This window comes from Pteropus vampyrus, unplaced genomic scaffold (assembly GCF_000151845.1).
Source record: "Pteropus vampyrus isolate Shadow unplaced genomic scaffold, Pvam_2.0 Scaffold404, whole genome shotgun sequence".
Lineage (NCBI taxonomy): Eukaryota > Metazoa > Chordata > Mammalia > Chiroptera > Pteropodidae > Pteropus > Pteropus vampyrus.
In genome coordinates, this window is record NW_011889185.1 from 2,634,040 (window position 1) to 2,634,355 (window position 316).

The window sequence follows — 316 nt, forward strand, 5'->3', positions numbered from 1 at the left end:
CTCAGCACTCAGTAGAACTTTAAGAGTGCAAGTGCTCCTAATAAAATGGAAAATGTTTATTTTTTTTTTTCTATTAGTAATGCAGCACACTTCTGTCCTCTCGTCTCTGGATCCTTTTGCTGGCTCAAGAAAGAAAGTTTTAGAAAAGCACCATGTTGTCTTTTCACATAAATTCCAAACACCTCTGGGGAGAGCACTATATTTCATCCAGTAACAGAGGGAAGAGCTGAAATTTGAGATGCAGAATTTGAGAGGGGTTTTCTATTATTCTGAATTTTACTCTTTCCTTCCTTCCTTCCTTCCTTCCTTCCTTCCT